At 43.8% G+C, this 27,680-nt stretch overlaps 1 long non-coding RNA gene across 1 annotated transcript; it reads right to left on the bottom strand.

The window, feature by feature from the left end:
• Window positions 1-237: 237 nt before the first annotated feature.
• On the bottom strand, window positions 238-8,085 carry LOC146058952 (uncharacterized). Its single transcript, XR_014470060.1, has 3 exons — window positions 8,001-8,085; window positions 5,192-5,341; window positions 238-579 (listed from the first exon to the last, which is right to left on the bottom strand). It is a non-coding gene; the product is annotated as an uncharacterized LOC146058952 (long non-coding RNA).
• Between the last annotated feature and the right edge of the window lie 19,595 nt (window positions 8,086-27,680).

Raw genomic sequence — 27,680 nt, 5'->3', positions numbered from 1 at the left:
AAAAAAAACACCACTGAAGGGGTTAATGAACTGTAAAATCTGACAAGAGTAGCCATAATTTCATGACCCAAAATAACTGACTGAAAAAAAAATTTGATATGGGCCTGCGAGTTTGTGGGCCGAGCCATTTACTGCCTGTTAGTCCTAGAGAGGCACTTTTTTAAATGGGCTACAACTGCACTACTTGCACTACTACCCCCCCCCGCCCCTCCTCTTTGCAGATGCGCAGTCCCCTTCAGAGCATGCAGTCAACATCCCTTTGCAACCATTATCTACTGTGCAGGAAGGCTCACATTGGAGGTGGATGAGTCTAGGTGGCTGGACATGGTTGAAGGTCAGAATAACAGTTTAATTAAAAAAAAAAAAGTAGCCTTAGTTCCATAGCTATAAACAGGTAGCCAGGAAAATAAATATAATCTCATGTAGTGTATGTAGAGGAGGGATTCATCTTGGTATAATGTTTCTACAGTCTGGTGGCAGAAGTATACAACGATGATTTAGCATTATCTTGCAGTCTCTTTCCTCCAGTGAGCTTTCCCTGCTGATTGTTTCTTATCGCAGTGGTATCTTCCCAATGATCTAAGAGTGCAGAGAAAAAATTGCTGAGGGCCTAAGTTTCCATGAAATGAGAAGCCTTGGAAACCTCTCCCTTCTTGCAGTATAGTTCCACCCTGACAGGGAAAACCTACTTTTGAGTAGCCATGTGTACACGGCTTAAGTGAAATGAGGGATATTGCCAGACTAATGAGAGAGAGAGAGGGAGATTGCTCTTAGCTATGGGAAAACCAGACAGTGGGTTTCCCTTTTATAGTGAGAATGGCCAGCCTGTCATAGCCAGGAGTTATTGCGGGAAACCATGTTTTTTATTGAAGTATATAATAACTTAAGATGTACAGTATGGATTTATATTTATATAAAGAAAGACAGTTGATAATTGGTAGAGTGAAATATGCAGTTTTAGACAGTTATTACCAACAGTAAATTCATACAACAAAAGAATTATCTCTTTAAATATGTGCAACTCAAAAATAACCAATTTAGAGCACAGTGTTGAGGCTATCAGTTTGTGGGTACTTTCAATTTGCGTATTGCAATACTGTATATTTGCAAAAATAATAACTAAAGTTTTAATAATGCGCTTCAGAATAAAGATTGGTGAGTTTCAGAAACCATGTACATATGATGCTTACAGAAGATCAGAAACAATTTAGGAGTATTTTCCAGAGTGTTTACAAGTGTTTGTTTTTCCTTCTGCTGGGAAAAATTCTGTTTTTATACTTCAATAGCTTATTTTAGTGTGTGAGTATGCTACAGCCTAGAGCATTTTATTTGTTTCATTGGAATTGGTCTTCAGCAGCTTTTTCATCTGTTACATGTAACGTTCATGAGTGTTAGAAGCTTTGGATACATCTAGTGTGACAGCAAAGAGCACATTCCATAGTGATACCAATAAACTGCAATAAACTGATACATGTTGCTTATTACTGACACATAGGGGGTTATTCATACCTGATCGCTGGACAGCGACCTTTAGTAAGAAAAGAAAAGCCCCTGACACATAACAGTATGACTGTCCTTCATCCTTTAACATGGCTGTCGCCCACTCTCAGAGTAATAGCCATGGCTGTTTGTAGACAAATTGGCTCCCAGTGCGATCACCATATTATTTCCTACACAGTAGTGTACCGTGCAACATATTATGCCCCACAGTTATGCCTTTGACACCTTAATATGCCGCACACATTAATGCCCCACAGTATGGCTACCTACTTTTATGCATCTTGCTTGTTTTCAGGGGTTTCATGCAGCCGCCAACTCCAGTTTAGCGCCCAGTGTCACTACGGTCAGCATCTCTCCAGAAGGCTCAACAGTCCCAGCAATTGTGTGTTCCGCTGTTTGCGTCTGCCTCCTTGCCTCATGTAAATGTCCTTCCCAAAAATGACCCTGCCTCCTGTAGCATCCTTCAAAACGTTGTCCTCTGTGGCAGAGCCCATTTTGGAACGGACATTTTCAACAGTTTCTCTTAGAGAAACTGAGTGAAATCATTGCGCAGTGGCTTACCCCACTTTCCGCTCCTGGGAATTTATGGCATTGGACAACGCCAGTAACATTGTGTGGGCATTACATATGGGCAATATCCAACATGTGCCATGTTTTGCCCACACAATAAATTTGGTGGTGCAGCATTTTCTTAAAAGTGACAGGGGTGTGCAGGAGATGCTTGCAGTGGCCCGCAAAATTGAGGGCCACGTTCGCCATTCTGTCACTGCCTGCTGAAGACTGGAGCTATATAAAAAACTCCTGAACCTGCCCTGCCATCACCTCAAACAAGAGGTTGTGATGCACTGGAACTCCACCCTCTATATGCTGCAGAGGATGGAGGAGCAGCAAAAGGCCATTCAAGCCTACAAAGCCACCTATGACATAGGCAAAGGAGTGGGGATGCACCTGACTCAAGCGTAGTGGAGACTTATTTATTTGTTGTGCAAGATTCTCCAGCCATTTGAACCTGCCACATGTGAAGTCGGTTCCGACAGCTTGAGTCAGGTCATTCCCCTGATTAGGCTGTTTCAGAAGCAGCTGAAGAAAGTGAAGGAGGAGCTAAAGCATGTAGCTCTTGTGGATGAAGCCCTTCATATGCTTTGCCAGGATATGAGAATGAGAATTACATTCTGGCCGCCGTGTTCGATCCTCGGATTAAAGCATATGCTGTGTCTCTGTTTCCGGCGGACACAAGTCTACAGCGGGGCAAAGACCTGTTGGTCATGAGAAGCAGACCATGACAAGGCAACAGCTCATCCTTCATTTTCTCCCACACCTGTGGCTGCCAGGAAACAGCTCTTATTTCCTACCTGACCTGCTGGCGGTGATGTAAGGCAGGCAGGGGCAATTGCCTCCAGAGAGTAAAGAAGGGCCTGTAATGGTGGGTTCCAGCAGGGACAAATTGATAATCTGTGAGGATGAGGATGTACAGTATGTCCTGAAGGGGGTGAGGAATCGGAGGAGGAGGATGACATCTTGCCTCTGTAGAACCGGTTTGATTTGCTTCTTTTTTTTGTGGGGGCCCAAACCAATCATTTCAGCCACAGTCATGTGGCAGACCCTGTTGTTGAAATTATTGGTTTGTTAAAGACAGTGTGCATGTCCTTTTTACATAACATATGGGTGGGTGGGAGGGCCCAAGAACAATTCCATCATGCACATCTTTTTTGGGAGGCATTATGGGTTCTTTGAGGCCTAGTTTTTCAAACTGCCATCCTGTCTGGCGCTGCAGTGCCACTCCTAGATGGGCCACGTGTTTGTGCCGCCCACTTATGTCGCTTAGCATAGTCATCCAGCTACCTATGTCTTTCATCCCCTAACAACATCTATAGCAGTAGGAACCTTTGTTCCACTGTAGGAATAGCACCATATAATGGCATTTCTGGTGTTTAGAACGCAGTGCAGAAGTACTATTCCCGGCTGCGTCAATGGACTCCGCCACTCATCGGCGGCTAGCTAAGGCAATGAGACCCTACAGGGCTAACCCCCCCAGTATAACACTATACCACCAATGTTTTTTTATTAGTATAAACTGTAAGATGGCCCGAAATAGGGTTTTATGTATATAAAGGCAGGCGCTCGGCATCATGGCTACCAGCCCGGAATGCTGGGTAGCCGAAAGTTCAGTAGTTCACCAGGAAAATTACACTTAATTGTACGTTTATCATTCACACACACACACACACACATATATATATATATCTTTTTGTGGTAAAACTTCTACGCCTTCAGTGTTGACATAAACAATTAAAGTGGTGTTACGACAATCCTTAAAGTGCTTTCTATGTGCGTACCAGAATATTTCAGGCAATATCACACGTAGAAGTGTCTTTCACTCCAAGGTGCTCCTTCTTCCTTTTATTTTCAGACTCCGCCGATTATAAAAAAACTTTTTATAAAGACAGGTACTGAACTCACACTATGGGCGGTATTCAATGAGGATTTTGGCGATGTTAGGATTCGCTGCACATTCGCCACTGGTCGCCGCGTTTCGGAGCCTCGCCGGTTCCAGTACTCAACGAGTCAGGGGCTCGCTGCCCCTGACCGGCAAATTTTAACTCTTGCGGCGATGCCGCAGGGAGCCTGAGGACGGTGTAGGCAGGGAGATGGAAGTCTCCCTGCCTGCTCCAGAATGTTTGTGGGGGGGAGGTGGGCTCCCTGGGTGCCAGTCAGCACAGGCTGCCCCCCCGGGGGTGCCAGCAGGGGACCGGGTATATTCACTACACCCGATCATGCATATGTAATGATCGGGTGAAGTGAATATATGAATATGTAATGAGCGGCTCGGCTCCGGCCCCCTGCTGGCTGGTCTGTGTAAAAAAAATATATATATATATTTTTTAAAATTAAATATATATTCATGTGCTTACAGCACATGAATAAAAATTCCTCCTCAGAATAAAATTCCTGATTTTTTGACACCAAATGTAAAAAACAAAACATTTTATTTTAAAAGTTCACATTTCACTTCACCATAAAAAGATAGCGATTGCTACTCGGTGAATCATGGCGAAAAAAACCTTGAAATGTATTCGCCATCTGGTCATTGAATAGGGTGATTCACTGTTTTAGTCAAAAATTCGCCTTACAGCACAAAATCGCCATAAAAACCTGGCGAATCAGCCTCATTGAATACCGCCCTATGAATAACTTTGTCCAGAGGTATTTCCCATCAGGAGTAGTACAGGACCCTTAAAACCAAAAAAAGCTTCCACCAAGGGAAAGGCTAATAGCGTAATATTGTTTCATAAAATATATTTATTTAAAACAAACACGCATATAAAAAAAAAACAGTAAAAAATGGACCCGTACATTTGACTTAAAAAGACATGCTTATCTGATGTAGGTCAGCGGGAGTGGAGCGGCGTATAGCCCGACCGGTTTCGTCCCTTCCTTATGTGCTGGGACTTCCTCAGGAGTCCCAGCACATATGGAAGGGACGAAACCGGTCGGTTATATATATATATATATATATATATATATATATATATATATATACAAATACTGTAGATAGATGAGTAGTAGACAATGGCACTCAGAGGAATTTTAAAGAAGTGTGTTCACAAAAGATAACTGACGTTTTAGGGCATATGTGCCCCTTTGTTAAGGTGCAAGGTGAGAATCAAAGGTACAAAACAATGTGGCTTACCTTAACTAAGGAGTAGTGTACACTCCCCCTCTGCCTTCCCCCGGCGTCTAGGCTGTCAGGGGACGCCGCTGTCCAATACCAGAAGTGACTCCCCCTGAAGTGGTGACTGACTCACAGTGCTGGAGTGCAAGCTGGAGGGTCGCTGGACTCCTAGGGGGACAGTGTGGGAAAATGTTTACAGTGTGCAATAAAAGATCTTTTAATAACAAATAACAACTGAGAAATAGTAATAAAGAACCAATCTGACATTGTCAATATTGAATATATATATATATAAATATATATATATATATATTTATATATATATATATGTGTGTATGTATTTCACATTTCTCTCTCTGTTGGCGGAATGTTTCAAGAACAGTACACCCGCCATAAAATTGCGCTGATACCAATCACCTATGTTCTAACACATACTATATTATATTACTAGATTAGTAACGCAAATGAAAGAGCTGTCCCCTGCAATGTGCTATGGTGTCTGACGGGTAGAGGTAAATGGGGGGGGGGGGATCTGACACCATAAGTTACTACACCGGGAGTCACCAACCCTAGTGATGCCTCTGTGTGATCTGCCCTCTGCAATATGCTATGGTGCCTGATGGGTGGAGGTAAATAGGGGGTTACACTGTAAGTTACTACACCAGGTGTCTCCAACCCTAGGGACACCTCTGTGTGCATCTATACTTGAACCCATACTAGTGACACTATATTTTAAAGGGCACGCTCCTGTACTCTGCGCTGTACTCTGCAGTATTAATGCTGGAGCACATCCCTAATATTTACTGGTTATCAGGTTTTAGACCAGGGGTGTCCAAACTTTTTGCGACGAGGGTCAGATTTGGTGAAGTGTAAATGTGGGGGCCGACCATTCAGCCTGACATTCTTTGAATCATTAATCACATTAGATTGGTCCCCCAGCCTACCCCTTTACTTTATTTCCCCCAGCCTGCTCCCATTCACTGTACAGCATGTCCCCAGCCTGCTCTTCCTTCACTGTATGTCCCCCATTCACTGTATGTTCCCAACTCTGCATCCATTCACTCTGTCCCCCAGCCTTCCTCCTTCTCTTAATGTCCGTCAGTGCCTCCATTCAGTGTATGTCCCCAAGCCTGACCCTCCTTCACTGTATGATTCCTGTTCACTGTATGACCCCTATTCACTATGTACCCCACTCTGCCCCCATTCACTGTATGTCCCCCAGCCTGCCCCTGCTCCCCCTTCTCTGAATGGCCATCACTGCCTCTATTCACTGTATGACTCCCCAGCCTGACCCATCCTTCAATGGATTTCCCCCACTCTGCCCCCTCCCTTCTCTGTATGTTTCCCAGCCCCTTGTGTGAGCCAGAGGAAGAAGAGGCAAAGCAGGCACAGGAGATGCTTGTGCTCCCGCTGCTGCCCTCCTCCGCTCTGCATGTTACGGCAGCAAGATTCCCCCTTGCTGCCCCCCTCCCCAAACACTGCTGTCACTGTGGTTGTGGAGTAGGGTGATATACGATTTCAGCAGCAGGGGTAGGACACCAAACACATCTGACTGTGGCGGCCAGCACCTCCTCACTGCAGCAGACAGCAAGGTAAAGGTGCGCTCGCCGGGGCCCCACCTTTAGTGTCCTGTGCTGTGCTTCCCACATCTGATGCTCTGCCCGCTTCCAGCTGGAGGCTGCTGGCTGCTTGAAATGACTGCATGGGCCGCAATTGGCCCCCGTGCCTGACTTTGGACATGACATGTTTTAGACACACTAGACACAATTTCTTGTATGAAATTTGCAGTAATGTACTATCAATGATTGTAAAAGCAATCACTTCACTTCTACAGTACATTGTGCACATGCATGTTAAACATGCATATGTGTAGCACCCATTACCGGGCTATGGAACACTCTCCTGGTAATTTTTGTAAAATAGCAGCCCATAGGCTACTATAAAGTAACATTCGTCATCTCATCAGGGACAGGCTCCAGAATGCTGCATTTTAAGACAAAAATGCAATCTCTCCATAGTACATCTGGGAAATAGTTACTATTTAGCGGTACCCTTTGAGAACAGCTGATGTCAAGGCCCCTTATGCTATAGGTTGTAGATGCAAATGAACATATTATTAGTTTACAGACTTTTTGCGTGTACTGTATATAGCTGTAATTCTTATTTTACGTTCAGATTGCTTCAGTGTATTCTAAATAATAATAATAAAAATGTTAGCTAAAGAGCATTATGGAGCTTTCTGCAAATAATATAGGTTTACATTTCTGTAGAGAAGAGTCTTTATCATAAGAAATACTGCAGACATGCACAGTACAGTGATATACTTGATATCGTTTATATTTATTTTTATTACAAACCGTTTATCTTATTGAATACAGTTCTGGAACCCCAGGCTTAATGTGTCTATCATAAGGTTGTAAAATCAGAGAAAGTCGAGCTACTCAATATGCATTGAAGCAGATGACGTACTAGGGGAACACGGGTCAGTGGTCCATTCCGCAGTCAGCTTTTGTGTGAGCTCTGGGAATAGGAAAGCGCGCATCTTGTCAGCCTATCTAGGTGTTGCATTTGCAGCCTTCTTCTCAGGTAGACAATGAATTCCAAGAGTTAGCACTTATCATGGCTTGTGATTAATGTGCGATTTAACCCATTGTGTGCCTACCAATTCTTTTTTCTGGCCCGGGTAATGTCTGAAACAGAAGCTTTAAAACATAATTAAACAATTATTAAGATTTATAGCTGAAAAAACGATACAAAAGAGAATGGATGTAGGAATTTGGTTAACAGGTAATCACAGTAGTAAAGAGTTTCTGTAACCTAAATTTACCATTGGAACTTCTCTAGGGAAGTTGAGCGATTAACAGCTCCTTGGCGGTGCTACCAGGCTGTGGTTTGGCTAAGCTTACTGCTTCACCAGGCTACAACTCCTGTATACAAGAAAATGTGTATGAATAAGATGGCATAGGGGCTTAGCTGTTTATAATACTTAAAGATATTGTATCACTCATTCAATGGGAAGGGCATAACCATAGCCTGTGAGTGACACCAAAATGTTGGCTCCTCCTCAGTGACAAGAGTCAAGTCATACCTCTCAACATTACCCTCTCCAGGAGGGACAGCAAGTTCTAATCCTGGACATCACCTAAGTTGAAACTTCTTTCATTTCAATTAACCTGTTCAAAACAGGTGATGGTAATCATAAATATAGAGAAAAGTCCAGGAACAGAGCATTCTGTCCCTCTTGGAATGGGTCATGTTGGGAGGTATGGTTAAGTGCTGCAATGTAACATATGCAGCACTTTGCTTCTGTCACAGTGTAGGAGGCAGCACTGTAGACAAGACAGTCTACAGGGGCAGCCCAGTGTTTCCTGGACCCCTAGAGTAACAAAAACTGGCATTGGGCCCACTTCCTGCACAGCCATGCCCTTTCTCAAAAAAATCACCCCCTTTTAAGCAGCATGCCTCCAAGGTGGACACATGAATTCTACAGGCTGGGTGCCCCAAGTAAAGTGACACTCATGCATATACCCACCATTGTGCATGTGTCCCACTATTGGCGCTACAAATATTTTTGAGCTACGTCACTGTCAGCACCACAATTCCCAATAATTTTTTATATTTCAACTGTGGCAGTTATATCAATAAAATAATATATTTTTTTATAGACATTATTCTGATTGCAGGACAAGAGTATGGTCAGAAACATTATGGGGGAAATTTACTAAGATGGGAATAAAACTTTACATGTGATGTTACTATGGGCACTAAATAAATAAGAAGTAGATTCTGATTGGTTGCCCATAGCAATTTCACATGTGAAGTCCATCTTAGTAAATTTCCCCCTATGTGTGATAGTGGTGCCACCTGGGAGCAGGATAAGAGGGGAATAAAGCACCAGCAGGTGCTAGGCGCTTAGCATTACAGCTACAGGACAACCGATTGGGTATTACTAAGATGAGTGGATATCTATTTGGACATGACAAGTGCACGTTCAGCTCCAGCCATTTACAGAACAGATAAGGAGAAGAAAGACACATTCTCTGCAATTATCCTTTTTAATACTATTAGATGCCACCTTTCCATCTTAGGGAAAATTATATATGAGACTTTGTATTGTGAATGTGCAGTGTGAATGTGGAGTAGGGTTGTGCAAAGGGACTGTACATCATGGCCGTACAATTAATTAAAATTAATTAATTACAGAATATTTTACCCCAGCATACAATTCCCTAGTTACAGGTCTGGGAATGAAGCGTAGCAGCCAAGTATAAAAGAAGTAGAGAGATTTTGCAATGACATTCATGAAAAAGCAAGCACATGATATGCACTATTTGTTGGCAATTGAGTTTTACCCACGCAGTCAGGATCACCTTCTGTATCAAGCTTCATTCAGTAGACACACACTGGAAAGGTCTTTGTGGTATGATTGGTTTTATATAAACTGGAACTGGTCATAACATGAACTTGTAATGAGAACAAGGTAACTGTACATGAATAACTTTTCACTGCATCTGTGTCTGTCTTTCTCCTTCATGTAACCTTCAAACACAGGAAACAACAACAAACAAGTATATACATACATCACAGACTGTAAGACATACAAACACATATGTGACAGCACCGCCTGCTGTCCCTCCAGTGTAATTGCAACTTAAGTCTCATCTGATGCATTTATTCTCAACACTATTGACATTATATTTCGGTACTTATGTAGTATCTGGGCTGCCGATTTTGAAATCGGGTCCATCGCATGTGACCAAAATCGCATGCGATGCGATCGATGCGATGGACCCGATTTTTCCATAGGATTCAATGTTAAAATGGACAAATGGAGTCCATTTTAATATGGAATTCAATGGGAAAAAGGGGTCCTTTTCATACCCGTACTATCCAAGTGGGCATGGAGTTGGATATAAACCTGTGGCGAGAGTAGCGATCCAACGAGCCCGAAGCGTGGCGAGCGAACGGTATTCTGTGTCCCCTCGCGGGGCTCGCTACGCTCGCCACGCTTCAGGCTCGGTGGCTCGCTACACTCGAGCGTAGCGAGCCACCGAGCCCGAAGCGTGGCGAGCGAAGCGAGCCCCGCGAGGGGACGGTATTCTGTGTCCCCTCGCGGGGCTCGCTACGCTCGCCACGCTTCAGGCTCGGTGGCTCGCTACGCTCGCCACAGGTTTATATCCAACTCCATGCCCACTTGGATAGTAGGGGTATGAAAAGGACCCCTTTTTCCCATTGAATTCCATGTTAAAATGGACTCAGTCCATTTTAACATTGAATCCTATGGAAAAATCGGGTCCATCGCATCGATCGCATCGCATGCGATTTTGGTCGCGTGCGATGGACCCCATTTTTAAATCAGCAGCCCAGTTACTACATAAGTACCTATATTTCTTTACAGCAATTGCAATACTTTATTTAATTTTTTGATTTTGTGCTTAATAATGTTTTAGGAATTGCTATACTGTATATTGCAAGCTTTCCATTTTTATCTTTTTGAATAAAATGCAGGAAGAGTGAAAATCACAGCTTTGAATCTACGATTGCAAGATGCTACTGAAATCAGTAGAGCCGCCTCTTCCAGTCGTGTTTTTGCCACTGGGCTAAATCATTGCCAAATGCAACAGCCAGTGGATCACCAGAGGAAATATACTAGTCTGACAGACTACTAAGATGTTATAGTTGTATGTGAAAACATTTTTGCAGTAATTTTTACTGAACTATGGGTCTGTGCACTAAGCCTTGGATGGAAAGATGGTACAAGCCAATCAGATCCTAAATGCCATGTGAAAGAGTTAATAGCTGATTGGTTGGCGCTTTATCTGTGAATGTGCATCGGTCAGCGATCAGTTAAGGTGCCGCCCTAATAAAATGTAATCATCGCAGGTGCCGCGTAAATGGCACATACTGGCTGGAGCTAAGATCACAAACACTGCCCTTACAGGATCTGTCACACCTGGCGTTCTCCTAGGCACGGCTGCATTTTCTCTGTCACCGCCAGCATTTTCTCTGACATGCCTGCGTTTTTGTTAGCACTCCCACTACGGCACTACCCCCAGACACCTACTTCCTGTCTATCACTGTGCAAACAACCAACCAGAGGTCAGAAAAAGTTGCAGGAGTGCATCGCTGTTGGGCATCACGCATGAGCATTGCAATCTATGTGCAATTTATCAATAATTGTCCGCCATGGGAATTTGCAGCCAAGTGATCAGGTCAGAATCAGGCCCATAAACTCCATAGTTGTTTCAGAAAGATCACTTGTGCTACAGTGCACTAAAAGGAATACCAGACTGCGGTATCTATGTACTGAGCCTTAGAGAAAGATACATTTGATGGAGATAAAGTACCAACGAACTAGCTCCCAAATGCCGTTTTACTAACTCAGCCTGTAACATGATAGTTAGTAGCTGATTGGCTGTACCTTTAGGGCTCAGTTTTTGTTCTTTTTTTGTATATACTTTTTCCTTCCATCAGCCCACCACCCACAGCCCAGGGGTGGCCGGGTCCCTGGGGGGTCCGCACTCCCCCAGGGACCCAGCCCGGTTTGACCAATGTGTCCCCTGGCTGTGCCATGACACTGCTTTGAGCCCGGTGCTGGTTGCCGAAATATGGGGGACCACAACTCCTTTTGTCCTCCATAGTGCTGGTTATAAAAATACAGGGGAACCCCAGCTTTTTTCCCCCCTGCATTTCTGCAACCAGGACTGGCTCAATGAGCACAAGGCTGGTGCTCCCCGATTTTGAAATTTTCTATTTTTTTTACACTGAGAAGCATCACATGGATCAGACTGATCCGTGCGATGCTGGCAGATCATAGGTATTTGGCTACTGTAAATTCGACAGCCAAGTACGAATGGCTTTGCCATCACAAAATACGAATCAGGAGAATATGGCAGCTTAGTAATTCTGCTGTATTCTCCATTCATATTTTCGGGCGATTGCATGGACCCTTTGAGGCATGCAAGCAAAGTATTATATGTATCTAACATTAGGACAAAAAATTAACTGAGGCAAGCAAAAGTCACTTGCTAAGTTTTTGGCTTCTATCTAGTGCCGGTAATGGGAAATTCATTAGATGGTAAACTCAGAGAGAAAACTTACCTGGTTATTTGTTGTCAGACTAAGGGGGATATTGAATCCCCGCTGCTATTCCTGACATGGGAAATAGTGGCGGGTGCCTATTCAATGCTGTCTTTCCCGACAGCATTGAAGAGGCAGATCGAAAGCACGGAATAAGATCATTGGTTAGACAGCAACTAGGTCTACAAGTATTAGGTCGACACCACTAGGTCGACTTGCAAGAAGGTCGACATGGCTGAAGGCCGACATGCAGGAAGGTCAACATGACTGAAGGTCGACATGGGTTAGGTTGACACAAGCATTAGGTCGACACAAGCATTAGGTTGACATGGGCAAGGTCGACAGTCAAAAGGAGTTTTTCAGTTTTTTTTTGTCCTGAATGTCGACACAGTCAACATGGACACCGCGTAGACCTAGTGACCGTATCCCAACAGAACGGGCCTGACTTTAAAGCTGTCGGGCCCGTTTTGCTGAGAACAGCCATGGATTGTCGTGATCACGACCGTATATCAACAATCCATGGCTGTACTTGGCAAAACGGGCCAGACAGCTTTTAAAGTCGTGCCCATTTTGTCGTTCTACACAGGGTCAGGTGTCAGGGACTGGATATCCCACTAAAATGTATCCTATAAATGATTGCATTCCTTTTATATCAGCTCAAGGACTAATAGAGAATATGCACCATAACCTTGTTCATCTCTGCCTGACACTCTAATTGGCATACTCCACCTCATGCTTTATTACCAATTCTGTTCTTATGAAGATATGGGATGCTTATACACGGAACAAAAGAAATTGTATTCGATCGTCAGACTTTGAACCAGATGACTATTGATATAATACTGTTATAAATAGGAACATGGGTCAATATTTTACCTCTAGATCTACATTCACACCTTTGTCTTCATCAATATGTTTCATTATTTAGAGAAGCTTCGGTTTATGTGATGCAGTTACTTTTAGACTAGTTCAGGGTATTTTCTTTATGAGTGATGTGAGGACAATGCTGGTTTACCAGTACATTGAGAAGCACTTGTTTCATACAATTATATTACAAGCTAGCTGGGCCGCAATTAGGGGGTTGCTGTGAGCACAGCTGTCCTGGGCCCGGCCTCTCTGAGAGAGAAGGGCCCGGGCCACTCATTTTTCCCACCGCGCCCCCCTCCGCTGTGCTGCCTGCACTGCTCAGTGGCTGAACAAAGCCCTGCTCCCGGAACACAGGCTTCTTCACATCAGAATGCAAGCGCCAGGTGGTGAGCCAATCAGAGCGGCTAACGGAACGCAAGCTCTGGTTGGCTCACTACCCAGTGCTGCATATTAATTGGCCTCCAGCATCCTGAATCTGATGTCTGGGAGCAGTGCATCATTCAGCCACTGAGCAGTGCAGGCAACACAGCAGAAGGGGGGATGGGGAGCCTGGCGATACCTGAAGGAGGGGGGGATCGGGGCCCAGACTAGAAATCAGTCCCATGCCCCAAAATTTCTGGTGGCAGCCCTGCAACCTGGGATGCTCACTCTGGTTTGACTAGATAGATAGATAGGTAGATCAGTGGCGCACGCAGGGGGGGGGGGGGGGTCTGAGTACCCAGAAACCCCCCTGGAGTCCAAGGGCTCTTGCCTAAAAGCTGAGGGTCCCCACTTTCGATGGGTACAAGAATTTTAAAAATCGGTCCTTGGGAACCGGAGATATCTGACTTAAAATCAGTGGTCCCCATCCAAGCCTGTTAATTGCTCTTCCTAGTCAGATATTTCAGGTTCTGTCTGACGGAGTTTTTCTGGGACTCTCCCTCTTTGATGGACACTAGTAGCTTGTCTCTACTGTTCACAGAACCAGAGATATCAGCCTTCCAGCAGCTGGTTACTGCTCCAGCTCCACACACCTGGTATGTAGTTTTATATTCTCATTGGCAGATTGCTCTGCCTCCTGAACTCTGGTCCCCTGTACTATTTGGTAGGTAGGATTCTCTAGTTTTTAATGCCATTAAAATCTAAGAAATCTAGTTCTGGGAACTGGAGATATTTGCAGTCAAGCAAGCTGTCCTCCCACCAGAAAATTATGAATAATAAGCCCACTCCACTATACACCCCTCCTCTGCATATTAAACATCCTCTACCACCCTGGAAGTTATGTATCAGGGTCCCTTTATTCAGCCCAATACCCCCTTCTCCCACCCCATCTCCCACCATCTGTGCAGTAAAGGGGTAATTAGTGGAAATTACAAACAGATACTTAGGGGTGAATTTATGAAGATTGGAGAAGTGTTATCTATCCCCATAAAGAACGTTATGAGCAAGGTGATAATGGTTCAGCCAATCAGCTCTTACCTGTCAATTTACATATTGTAGCTGATTGGCTGAACCATTATCACCTTGCTCATAACGTTCTTTATGGGGATAGATAACACTTCTCCAAGCTTCATAAATTCACCCCTCAGTCACTAAAATTTTGTGACCAAATCGGGCGCTAATATATTATAAGATATATTGATAATACTAGAATTTTACTATTAAGGTTTGTATAAATATATTGAGCTGCAGCTATTCTATATGCTCAAGTGTCTGAGCATATAATTTGTGTTAGGTCCGATAACGGACTTCACACAAAGGCCCTTATTCTGATCGATGCGGTTTTTCCCGCTTGCGTACGGGCCGCCGATGTTTATCTTCTGCGCATGTGCAGAGGTCACTCTGCGCATGTGCAGGCGATTTCGCCGCAAGGATTCTCTATACGCCGCACAGGGGGCGTAGAGGGGCGTGAGGGGCTACTTATCCTCATTACCCTATGCATACGCCCCGCGTTTCATGGGCGTTCCCATGCAAACGCGGGGCGTATGCATGGTAATGAGGCCGTGACGCGTGGGTACGGGGCGGGCATCTGACATCGCCGGATGTCAGCTGCCCGCCCCCATACAAGATTTCACACGGACAAGTGTCCGTGTGGTCTTGTGTTGCGGGACCTGGTGGAGCGTGCGGCCCTGCATTCGATGTTCGGCGACCATCGAATGCAGGGGCTGCTCCCACCATGGAGGAGGCGTATCCCCGTCCAATTTCATGCGGATCGCCACATATCCGCGTACGGACGGCAGGTGGCGATCCGTATGGAAGGCGGGGATTCGCCTGCACGGTCGGAGCCGCATATGCGGCTCCGGCCGCACCAACCAGAATAAGGGCCAAAGAGACCAAAATGTAACCACCAAAGTGGGAATTGCTGTGCTATTTATTTGTAATATCTTAAAGGAATACACACCATGAGTGAATGCACAGACTCAAATAACTGGATGGAAACTGTCTCGGTATAAGATCAAAGCTAATTTATTTAGACAAATATAGAAAATTTGGTACTTATGTATTATCTGGACTCCCATGTTAAATGCACCCCATTTTTTCATACCCCTACTATCCAACTACGCATGGAGTTGATTCTATATAGTGTGGCGAGCGCAGCGAGCCACCGTGCCTGAAGCGTGGCTAGCGCAGCGAGCCCCGAGAGGGGACACGGCCTCATAAGAAAACCGGGAGTCCAGATATTACATAAGTACCGAAAATTTTAATAGGCGGCCACCTATAAACAATAAGACACAATAATGTACTAAAAATTCAAGATAATTATTATGCGCATATATATATATATATATATATATATATATTTATATATATATATATATATATATATATATATATAAAATTATAAAAACTTTATACAATGAATTTCTGTATAGACAAGACTTTTTATATAAATAGGCTTTCTATTTTCCTCCCAATTTTGGATATATTTCCTGGGTAGTGGATGATATATATAGCAAATTTGCCAGAAGATATTGGGGGAAATTTACTAATATGAAAAACCTAGTTTTTCGTATTAGTATTTTCCCTACGACTGCATACGACTGTTTCAGTCGTATGCAAAGTCGTGTTCCAGAGGGGAATTTACAAAGCAGTCATATACGACTGCTTTGTAACCCTCCGATGTCGTAGTAATTCGAATTAGCTGGCCATATATACGGCCGCTAATACGAATTTTTCAGGCAGTCTGCAGGGATCAGTCAGATCCGTGCAGCCTGCAGAGTGTAAAAAAAATAGAATAAATAAATAAATAAAAAATACAGCGTGGGGTCCCCCCCACAGCCATAACCAGCACCAGGCTGAAAGAGCCAGGGCCAGTAATTAAAAATCAGGGAACCCGACAAATAGTGGTTCCCCGATTTTTAACAACCAGCCCCAGGCTCCAGGTCCGGGGCTGGTTCCCAAAATACGGGGGACAAAATGACTATGGGTCCCCCGTATTTTAAGATCCAGCCCCAGGCACAACCAGCCAGCAGGGTAATGTCACAGCCGGGGGACACTTATTATATAAGGTCCCGCGGCCAAAACATTAACCCCCTGACCGGTCAGCCTGGCCAGGGGCCCTGGGGGAGTGGGGACCCCCCCAATAAAGGGGTCCCCCCCTCCAGGACTTACCTGACCAGGCTGAAGCCTGGTGCTGTCCCCGGTGACCCTGGGCTGTGGTCACCGGGCTGATTTCAGTGTAAAAAAAAATAGATGAAAAACTATTGTTTAAAACTGTGGAACTATAAGTCCCAGCAAGCCTCCCCCGCAAGCTGGGACTTGGAGAACCACAAGTCTCAGCCTGCGGGGCATTAAAGGGCCCGCTGGCACTTGTAGTTCCACAGTAATAAAAATAGTACAATAAATACACACTGACACATTAGAAAAATAAAAGTTTAATGCATACATTACACACATACTGATACTTACCTATCTTGATCCCGTGGGTAGCCCTCTGTCCTGGTGTCCGGTGTCCTGTGTCGTCCTCAAGGTCCATGTCGGCTGTCCGTGTCGTCCTCCAGGTCCATGGTGGTGTCCGGGTCCGAAGTAATCCATGCTGGAGCTGTGGAAGAAAATCCTACTCACCTGGTCCTGTGCTGAAGTTGTCTTCTCTTGGTCCGCCGTAGTCCAGGTAATCTTCAAGCTGTCGGCGCTCCCCGCACTCTCCGCATCGCACTGAGGAGAGATGCTGAGATATTTCATACTCGGCGCCTCTTCTCAGAATGATTCTATTGGCCGCCTAGGGGCCAATCAGGAGCCGACTTTCTTGGCTCCTGATAGCATCTGCTCTTATATACAAACTGTCCTCCCGCGAGCTATACTTCATCTATACAGACTCCCCGCTGTGCAGTGCCGTGGCCCGGCAACACTGTGGGTTCAGCTCGGCTTACCCTTTCCTTACAAGGAACAATATCTTCTGGCAAATGTGCTATATATATCATCCACTACCCTGGAAATATATCCAAAATTGGGAGGAAAATAGAAAGCCCATTTATATAAAATGTCTTGTCTATACAGAAAATCATTGTATAACGTTTTTATAAATATATATATATATATATATATATATATATATATATATATATATATGCGCATAATAATTATCTTGAATTTTTAGTACATTATTGTGTCTTATTGTTTATAGGTGGCCGCCTATTAAAATTTTCTATATTTGTCTAAATAAATTAGCTTTGATATTATACCGAGACAGTTTCCATCCAGTTTTTTGAGTCTGTGCATTCACTCATGGTGTGTATTCCTTTAAGATATTACAAATAAATAGCGCAGCAATTACCACTTTGGTGGTTACAAATTAGTGGAAATTACTGATCCAGGCCCTACATGCTGAGCGGTTGATATAATACCCCCTCCCAACCGCGGGACATCAAAGCTTCCCCCACCCCTACCGCTTGAGGATCGGTAGGGGCCCCAATATGCCCTTGGTCTACGCTGCTGCTGACGCCCCTGTATGTATATATACATATATATTATTTATATACATTTGGTCTATCTATAATACTTTAACTGACCCGGCATATACTGGGTCACCTAAATGTCCATCTCCGTGCTTTGCTCCGCCCCTCTGGAAACCCCCTTCTGAAAATCCTGCGTTTGCCCATGATAGATAGATAGATTTTAGTTATACAAATATAGGTATAGATACAGTGGCATCAAAAGAAGGAACAGGTACTTTTTACCTGAGCCCGGGTCTGCTGGAGGAGCCGGGTCCTGCTCCCCTGTTGCAGGGAGCCAGGCAGTGGGGGAAGGGATGACAGACTGCCACCACAGTACAGCCTCTACCCAGCTCAGCACACACTGCTCAGTACCATGTGCTGAGCTGGGGAGAGAGACAGCTGCAGCAGCAGCCTGTTTTCTCCTTCTTGTTTATTTTACTTCAAACCCTTTCATTCATATGTTTTTAGTAATCAGATTGCATTTGTAATACCTGCAATGGAAAATGCGATCAAGCTGAATTTGCTTAATTTTTTTTTTAAAAATACAGAGTAAGCCCTGTGATAATAAATGCTGTCTTCACACAGAATTTTGCACAGGTTCCCTCCAGTGCCACCTTCATTCTCTGCTCTGACAGGAAGAGCAGATTTGCGAGCAGGAGCCAATGAACAGCCATATGTGTCAAATAAGAACATTGGCTGATCACTGTTTAAAAAATATTTTTGTTCTTAAAAATATACTTACAGTCCCCTAAGATCAGTGTCCCGGGTGAGCTCTTTCATGCCTTCAGTCATATGATAGCCAGATTTCTGCACTGTGGCCCCAGTCATCTGATGTTGGCTGTAATCCGCATTTAAGAAGATGGATCATAGAGCTGGAAACTGGCAATCATGTGACTGGAGCCAAATGAGAACATTGAGACCAGGTAAGATCACCAGGTAAGTTCAAGGGGTAGGGGACACCCGTTGGTGGCAATGCATGAGCAGCTTCAGCCTGGATAGGGGTTATCCTGGAGGGGGGACCCTTTTATTGGGTATCTCCACTCCCCCAGGGTCCCTGCCTGGGCTGAACAGTCACGGCTGTGGCTTTACCCTGCTGGCTGTTTGGGCCCGGTGCTTGTTGACAAAATACCCCTATTCAGTTTGTACCCCATATTATGGGAACCAGGACCAGCCCTTAAGCCTGGTGCTGGTTTTAGAAATAGCAGGAAACTCAAACTTTTTTGGCCATTGAATTTCTATAACCAGCACGGTTCTTTGAGCCCGGGGTTGGTTATAGCCGTGGGGGGGGGGGGGGGGGGGGGCAAAGCGGGTACTTTGTATGTATTTGGTCATGAGAAAATACAAATGAGAAGAAGAATACGACAGCTTAGTAAATGTTTCGTATTTCTCATTCGTATTTTCGGGTTGTATACGGCCAATCCTGTTCATACCCGTTCATAAAGGGATCAGCCATATATGGTCGATATTAGTAAATTTGTCCCTTGGTGTCAAAGAGTTTGTAAACATAAGCTGTATTCTTTTTTGTGAGCCGATTAGCCCATAAGCTTAAAGGGATAGAGCCTCCCCAAGCATAGCAATTAATGAATACCTAACTATTTGATTTACATAAACATCTTTAGCTCTTTTCCCAATAAATGTACAGGAGAGGCACATCAGCCTATTACAAATGAAAGCAATCTACTGGTTTCACTGGGGCCACTGAATCTTCTTTGTTTGGGAGCAGTTACCATTGGGTTTTGGGGGGTTTATGATATTATGCTTAACATCAAACTTGCTTAGTGGCATTCAACCTACCTAGGGCTGGCAGAGGTCCTGCTTTGTGCTCCCAGCTCTAATTAGGCAGTTCAGTCTGGAATTGGCCACAGTGGGAGCTAAAAATCTGGGAACAGTCAGCGAGAGTAGAGGAGAGCATCATGAATGGCTGTGGGAGAAGGGCTGCATGACCAGCAGCATCAGCTCCTCCTTTAGTGTTTTTTTTTTGCAGAGACTCTGTCTCCCTGCAGCCATGGTGCCACCTAGCCTCCTACCCCTGCCTCACAAAGAGAAGTCTTAAATTCAGGGAGCTGCAGAGGCAGACACAAGGTGCCCACACACTAGAACAATTTAGTTGCAGATTGTCTGATTTCTGATGTTTGGCCGATTTGACAAATAATCGGCTGAAAATCGTCATATATTGGTCGGATGCGTGGTCCCTGCAGATCTTTTGCTAAATCTTCTGATCTTACATGCTGCATGAAAGGTCAGAAGATTTAACAAAAGATCCATAGGAACGCACATGGGTTCTTAAGAGAAATCTTTGGTAAAGATATGTACTTGCCTGAAAACTTTTGAGACAGACAAAAGATTTCAAGGATAATTTATGCGCACATGTTAAGATTGCAGATCTTTCTAGTGTTTGGGCACCTTAACGGCCTGAAGTTTTATATATAAAAAAGAAAAAAGCTACTATTACTATTGTATGGCATATGTGTACGAGGGCATTACTAATGCAGGACATATATGTAAGGTGCATTGCTGTGTGGCTTTATGTGTATAAGGGGTGCTATCATGTGTAATGTGAATAAGCAGTGACACAGTGTAGTGTAATGTCAACAAGGAGCAAACAGTGTTGTGTAATGTCAATGAAGCGCAATACAATAATACAATAAACATAATAAATAGACAATAGTGATAATAGACAAGACACAGTGGAAACAGAGCTTGCACAGAACAGATGATACCGGAACAAACATGATGATGAGATGGGAGTGGACAAGCAGGCAGGAGGAGAGAGAACCCTGCTTCATAGAGCACTAAAAATGCCCTGTGTCAATGGGGTGTATTTAAGAAAAACATTTTTTGGGTCTACCTGCAATGATAAAGCATCTCTAAATGCATAGTTACCTACCCTCCTGCATTATGCAGAAGACTCCCTGAAATAGCAGCAATCTCCCGCTCTCCCTCATTAGTCTAGCAATCTCCCTCATTTCACCTAGCCCACATTACAAGGTTACATTTTTTGGGGAAAAAGGAATGAGAGACAGATACATTTACATTGAATCATCAGCACCATTTCCCAGCACTTTGGCAAGTATAGTATCTCTTACTAACTGCTTTGGGGCTCATCTATATTTGGATATGTCATTTTAAAAGATTCCTCTCAGATGTAGCAATACGCACCCACGCTTCTAGGTGCCACATTCATAATCTCTTTTTACAATCTCTCCATATATGGAAGTAGACACACCCTTTGGGTGGAGCATGACTTTTACCCTGAATAGGGCGCTGTGCAAAATTCTATTACCAATTATAATCTCCCTGAAACTAGGGGGTTTATTCACATTTGTTCGGTCCCCCGTGCATTCGCACGGAGGACCGATGTTGCGCGTCTGCACATGCGCAGGTGCATTTATGCGCATGTGCTGATGTAGGGTGCGTGGAAATCAGTCCCGGGTCCCAAAATTCCTAGTGGCAGCCCTGCAATTACACATTGCAGGGATGGACCCCTCTGTCATGTACTAACCAGGTTTGTGTTAGTTTATGCTTTTAAACCTGATTTTTTGAGACTTCGCACCTGTCTATTTTTTATGTTAACAACCCAACCCAATTTACAACTATATGGCTTGACTAATCTGTGGGACTGTGGCCTAGTTAATGTGACAGCATCACCTAGTTTCAAACACAGCATGCTTTGTTCACTCATAAATAGTCCTCATTAATTATACATTTTTATTCATTTCTTAATATATACATTTCAATCTAAAATGAGAATTGCTGTTAAAGATTATTATCACTATGTAAAAATAATCTATCAGAGAATTTCATTACCGATTTAGTTTTTTTGATTATTTGGCAGCATTTGAGACTGCTGGTTGCACCCCAACATCACCTCGGCTGTGAAATGCTCATATAACACTTACATGACCTGCAAAGCCTTGAGGACACAAAGTGGCAAGTGCCAGAGTTCCATCAGCAGATGGTTGCACCTTGACAGCAGCAGAATGTCACTTCTCTGTCATTAGTAAACAAAAGTGCTGCAATGTCAGCTTCACTATGCAAAATGACTTGTACCATAAGTTATTAGTAGTCAGGACTCTCGCTGAATGTACAGTAGCAGACAGTCTTCTGATTCATAATAAACTACTTCATTGCTTTGTATGGTTTTTTTAGTCTTCCTTTTCTTGTAGACATGTTTAGAAATATATATCCAATATTGTATTTTTTACCATTTTTTAAAACAAAATGTAAAAGCATTGTCCGACTTTGAAACACCTATTTTTAAATACACATCCACTACAAAAATAATATATGGGAGTAATAAAGCGGTAATCCAGTAGGGATAGATTCAAGGCCAGATTAACAATGGGGCGGATGGAGCTGCAGCTCCAGGCCTTCACGTAAAAATAGGCCCATCACCATAACAGAATGATGATCACCATGAAGACACCAGCTAGCCACATGTTTGGCCATAAATCATAAGTATTAAATTGCATTCCTATTTCACATATTTATATCATTTTACTTTTATATATGTAGGGAGACTCCGGGTCACACAGTGTATGAGTTCTACATGGCCTTGGCCTCACCTCCTCCTCTTCTTATGATAGGCCCTTGAACGTTTTAAGCTTCAAGCCCTGAAGGTCCTTATTCCGGCCTTGGTTAGCTGAGGCCTAGAGCTTGTTAGCGCCCAATTGAGCTCACTACCTACAGTATATATGCCACTAATAGCTATTTAACAGAACCCTATGGGAGAGTTATTATATTTCACATCCATTGAAGGGAATGGTAGAGTCCTCCAGATCTAAGAGACATGACAAATATTTGTTTGTAGCTACAGTATACACAAGATAAAAGATATTTGCTTTGCTTAGGAACATTTTTGATTTTTAAAGTTGCTGTCCACTTAAGGTGGACACTTATTAAGGTGTTACTCTCAATTATATTTCTTGTATAAAAATTGTTCTTACATCTCAAAGCTCTATTGTTAATCTTCCTCATTAATAATTGTTAGCCTGCAGAGTCACCCTATGACAATGGGGATTGAATTATCGGAGTGTTACCAGAGTCTATAGAATTAAACAAAGAGTTGCCAACTCCTAAAATGTAGAGAGAGTGAGAGCATAAACTAGTTATGTCCTCATAACTTGCCCAAAATGCCCTTACTCTGCCTGACTCCTCCCACTCTCCAGGGCAGGCTTCATCTTAACCTCATTGAGAACTGCATTCAGTCTGACAAAAGTAAAATGTATCAATGTTTTGTTGTGAATTGGTTATATTGTGGCTGGAGATTTGAATAAAGCACCCAATGAACTAAATCTGTAAATTCACCCATATGCAGAGTTATATGCAAAGACATCACTTAAGTGGTGCAGATCACAGCAGGTATCACCCTGCAAGGGACTCACACCAAAGTTGGCAGCTCCTCCTTAGTGACCGGGAGCCAAGTGCTACGCTGTTCTATTATTGTGCAATGCATGGCTCCTGTCACTGAAGATAAGCCAAACGTACAGGAAAAGTCTATGGGAGCTGTCAGGCATCTCTGGAATACTAGGCAAGCTCTAGACCAGGCATTCCCAACCACGGCCCTCAAGGCACACCAACAGTGCAGGTTTTAGTGATATCCAGGCTTCAGCACAGATGGTTTAATCAGAATCCCACAGATACTAATTAAGTCACCTGTGCTCAAGCCTGGATATCTACAAAACCTGCACTGTTGGTGTGCCTTGAGGACCGTGTTTGGGAATGCCTGCTCTAGACTGTTGAAAATGGGAGTATTTTACAAGATCATGCCTCCTTCCCATAAGGCCATGTCTTTGGTACAAACTGTGAAGTTATTTGACCCCCAGAGGCGAAAATGCCCCATCCATACAATTCATTTGTAGACCTCATCATCAAATTGAGGGCCATACACTAGGGACCTTATTCTGATTGATTCGGTCCTCTGTGCATTCTCACTGAAGACCGGTGGTGTGCACATGCGCAGATGCATTTCTGCGCATGTGCAGATGCAGGGTGCATGCACCCAGGGCAAACAATCTGTCTGCTGTGTGCTCCCACCCTACACAGGGGGCGGAGGCGGAGAGGGGTGGAGGCACCGGGCAGCCCCATTAGCATATAGGAATGCTCAGCATTTCATGATGGCAATAGTGCAACTGGCCATTAATAGTGCTAAACTATGCAATGGATGACCATCAATATTTTTACCTATCAACGGTCATCCATTGTGTTTGACTGATTGGCCTGTAGACCAATCAAAACATGGGGGCGGGGTTTCATTGGTGTTGGGGGAGGGGCTATGCAGGAGCTTTGAAAAAAAAACACATTGTTTTGCTGTGCCATCGATGGAGGGAAATCATCTGGTTCTCCCCATCAATGGCAAACGTATTCAACATTGGCCATAAACCATCGATTATTTCAATCATCGATGGTCGATGGCCAACCCTACCCACCTGCGAATGGATGATTATGTAAATCATCCATTCTCAGGTCGCACATGCAATGGAATCACATAAGCTTTTGTAACAAGCAAAGAAAGTAGGTAAGATTGTCCAGTTTATTTTTATATATATTATACTGTATATCAAAATGCATTTTAGCCAATTTCTATAATAAACAGGACGTCTAAGTTATGCTCAGACACCAGTGGATCATCACTGAAAGAATGCACCGACATCCCTGAACAGCTTTGACTTGCTTATAAAGTATACCGTTTTAGAAGATTGTAAGCTCCATCGGGCAGGACTGCTGTAATACATTACAGAACCCAATATTTAGTGGAGTCATGACTAAACATTTGAACAGGAGCCCACATCTGAGAAACTCCTCAAATTTCAGGGTGCTACCCAGATTGCTTAGAGAGTAGATGGAATGTCCCTGCCCGCTTTCTACTTACATTGGTGAGATGGTGAGCGTGATGTTGTAGATCTATGAGGAGAGATTGGGGTCAATGTGGGCACATTTCACCTGCACCTGAGTCATATAGTTGTCTACCAATACACACTGGGGTACAGTATTGTGGCATATTTTGTATTGGATGCACTGGTCTCACATATAAATTGAGGCACTGGGTGGCATAATATGACCTGGGGGCACTGCATGGCATAATATAAATGGGGGGTCCTGTGTTGCATAATGGACCTTGTTCTTATGTCTTGCTATTCCTGTTGCTATATTTTTACTATATGCATTTGGGATTCTATGGTAATGTGGGCATAAGCTAACCTGAGCATAGGGATGCCCACTGCTATATCTTCATTTCTGAATTTTGTCCCAATGTTGTAGAGTGTGAGTGACTCTGTATACGAGCAGGATGAGCTGCTCTCTGATTTATGCACACCCAGAAAACACTGTCTGAAACGTAACAGTGTAATGTGGGCTACGTGAAATGAGGGAGAGAGGGAGATCGCTGCTATTTCAGGGAGTCTCCTGCAGAATGCAGGAGGGTAGGCAACTATGATACTACTATGTGGCATAAAATGAACTAAGGTGCTACTATGGGGCATAACATGCTGTCACCCTGATCTCAGTATTGTCTGCTAATGCAGAACTGTTTCCTGCTTTGCTTATTTGTTTATGTACTCTCTAACTGGGCGCTGTGAATCCCTTGTGCCACATAAGGGATAATAATAACAACATTAACTAGAGCACTCCTATGGTTCATAGAATGAACAAGTAAAAGCATTGTGTCTGGGACCCCTTTAAAATGCTGCTATACCGCTACTAATAATATTTTGTTATTAGTAAATTGTTCAGGGATTTAACAATAGTTTTGCAACATTTATTTGAGTGCCCACATATACTGTGGGTTAGGTTGGCCAATCCCAGGATTTGGCCCCCAAAACACCGGGATTTCAATCCCGGGATTGGTGTATCCAATTTCGGGATTAGACTGCGGATGCGCAGTCTAATGCTGGGCAGCATCTGAGCATCGCTCAGATGCTGCCCGACTACTCCTGTACCCGGCAGCGTGGCCCTGCGCAGCGTGACACGGTCATAGGTCACGCTGCGCAGGCCGTACAGACAGCCAAGACGTGCTGTTGGCTGGCTCCCGGAGACCTACCCGGCTCACGGATAACTATCTCGTCTCTCCACCACCCGGCTTCCTGCCTGCTCCTGTCTACCCACCCGGCTCCCCGCCCACCCTTCCGGTAACCCCACCCGGCAACCAGGTAAACATGCAGGGCATTTTTTTTGGGGAGAAACCAATCCCGGGAATACCGGGATTGAGCATTTTTCAATCCCGAATCCCGGGATTGAAAAAATGCCCCGGGATTGGCTTCCCTACTGTGGATCTTGTATACATCCATGGGTTAAAGTGAGGGGGAACTGGGGAGAACTGGGGGGAACTGGATGGAACTAGGTGGAACTGGGTGGAACTAAGGGCCTTATTCTAGTTCACTCTTTCTGACAAAATCCTTCTTAGATGGACAAAACCATGTGCACTGCAGGGGGAAGATGTAACATGCGCAGAGAGAATTAGATTTGGGAGAGTTATTTTGTTTCTGTGCAGGGAAAATACTGGCTGCTTTATTTTTACACTGCAATACAGATCTCACTTTGAAGTAAAACCCCACCCAAATCTAATTCTCTTTGCACAGTTTACATCTGCCCCCCCCCCCCCCTGCAGTGCACATGGTTTTGTCCATCTAAGAAGGATTTAGTCAGAAGGAGTGAACTAGAATAAGGCCCTAAGTTCCACCACCTCTAATGGTGATGCGGAACATTTAACCTCAACATTGGCCCTGCACAGTAATTCTCACAGAAACGCATTCTAGTTTACAAGGGGATGCCAAAACCCCTACCACCTGCCCTGTCTCTTCCTAATGGGGGGAGGGGGTTTAATTAGGTGGCATAGAGAAATGAGTTCCCCCACCTCTGCATGACCACTTTATGCCCTGTATACATCTAACATTACCTGTATAACCATCCTGTATTGGTCTTAAACAGCAATTTAAAAGCAAGCTTTCAAGTCAGTGAGAATACAGAATATTAATGCAAAATCACAACTAATTGTCTAGAACCAGCATTATTTACTAGTTTTTATTACTAAGCTTGTATTGTGGGCATTAGGAATAAACTGGCCGCCGTGAAGGCAGCAAGTGCAGAGAGTAAGTGATCTGCATATTAATTTAATATGGAGGAGGTCATGTATAAGGTTTGCTGAGGCAGCATGATGCTTTAGCCCCTACAGGATTTGTGATGTATGTGAGGGGAGAAGGACCCATTTAAGCCTCTCTCCAGACACAGCGCACAGCAAAAGTACAGTCAACAGCAATTCTGCTTTTCTGCTTGATTGGACTATCATGGACTCTGACCACTGGGGTAATTTGGTGTGTGGGATTTTGCTCAGAAGCATTTATTTTGCAAGTAATTGACCAAAAAATTAATTTTATTCAGGAGATTTAAACTCACTTGAAAATGAGCAGCACGAAACGTACTTTATCACTATCTCCTTTCCTTGTTATTTAACTGGCCAGTTTTAAAGGAATGAAAACGATATATTATGCAGTGATTTGGCACTACTTAAATATGATTACATACATATAATCTCTTTGTATACATTAGGGATTTATTTAATTTATAGAAACATAGAATTTGACGGCAGATAAGAACCACTTGGCCCATCTAGTCTGCCCCTTTTTTTAAACATGTTACCTCAAACCATATTT

The sequence above is a fragment of the Crinia signifera genome, chromosome 2 (assembly GCF_055691185.1).
Source record: "Crinia signifera chromosome 2, ASM5569118v1, whole genome shotgun sequence".
In the NCBI taxonomy this organism is placed as follows: Eukaryota; Metazoa; Chordata; class Amphibia; order Anura; family Myobatrachidae; genus Crinia; species Crinia signifera.
The sequence above is the reverse complement of the archived record's forward strand: the minus strand, read 5'-3'. Positions and strand labels throughout refer to the sequence as shown.